Raw genomic sequence first — 1,377 nt, 5'->3', positions numbered from 1 at the left:
AATTACCCATGTTTTAGGCAGTTTACAGCCAATTCCCTCAGCCTTATTCCTCATGAAGCAATGAACACGGTAAACACTCCTGGAAAGTAGGACTTTCCGGCCTGTCTACTTTCTGAGGCCTGTGATAATGCTTGCAAGAACTCAAAGACCTGCTTTCTCTTGAATGAGGCTGGACTTACAATAATACAATTATGACTCACATGAGGAGCTTTTTNAAAAAATGAATAATCTTTATTATTTTAGTGTCCTTGGAGGGCAGAGGTGGACATTGGATCACCTGGGAATGGAGCTAAAGATGGCTGTGAGTCACCTTGTGGGCACTGGGAATTGAACCCAGGTCCCCTGGGAGAGTAACTGGTGATCTCAGCTGCCGAGAGCCATCTCTTCAAACCCTACCTCTTTTTCTTGGATCCAAGCCTGAGGAGCGATGGGTAGAATTGATTCCCTGCTTTTTGCTACACAGAGAAGGAAGCCAAACAAGCGGCTACATTGTGTGTTTTCTCTTTATTGGACACAGCACCCAAATAACAGGATTGCACAGTAGCTGGNAGAAAAACCCCAGCAAGCATTGTAGACTTACCCTTTCTACAGGCACCAGAGAACGCTGAGCATCTTCACAGTGACAGTGGCTGAGGGCAAGGCTTTCAGCACCTTCATTGTGGAGGAATATGGTAGGTGGGGAAGGAACAAGTCAAATCCTTAGGTACCGTCTTGATACAAAATCAGCAAAATCAGTGCTGAGTCCAACTTCAGGGACTGTTTAAACAACACTGCATTAATTAACTAGCTACTTGAATTACCACTGTTTCTATACTTCTCCATTAACTAGCTATGCCAGGACCTTGTGTGCTTCTTCCTGCTCTCTCTAGTGTTGCCTAAGTTGAAGGCAGAAGTGTTGGAACTAAAGCAATTACTGACCATGGAGGAATTCTTCTTTGTAAAAATATGTTGCAGAGAAGATCCAGAGCTTTGGCGCTGATGGAGATGAAAGCTTTATCNATAGAGGGCTCAGGGGAGTGTGAGGGGAGGGGTTATCACGGGNGATTTGATGCTGCTTGGAGACATGAGCCTCAGAGGAAGCTTATAACTGCTGGTGTGCTCTCACTNTNCGTTATTAACTTAGTCAAGATTGTGGATTTAATTTTTACTCTGAACGCAGCACAACATTGATATCTCTGGGGAAATGAGTGAAAGGAACCTTGGGACTGGTGGCACAGACCTGTCTTCCTAATAGCTCTGGAGGCTGAGGCAGAAGGATCCAAAGTTCAAGGTCTTTCAGAGCTGTGGAGAAATTTTAAGGCCCGTGTCCACCTCCAACCCCACTGGATTAATATCATGGCTTTGGTGGTGAAGGAAAGGACAAATAGGAGGGGTGCT

This window comes from Mus caroli, chromosome 6 (assembly GCF_900094665.2).
Source record: "Mus caroli chromosome 6, CAROLI_EIJ_v1.1, whole genome shotgun sequence".
Classification (NCBI taxonomy): domain Eukaryota; kingdom Metazoa; phylum Chordata; class Mammalia; order Rodentia; family Muridae; genus Mus; species Mus caroli.
This window is presented reverse-complemented; position numbering follows the sequence as displayed.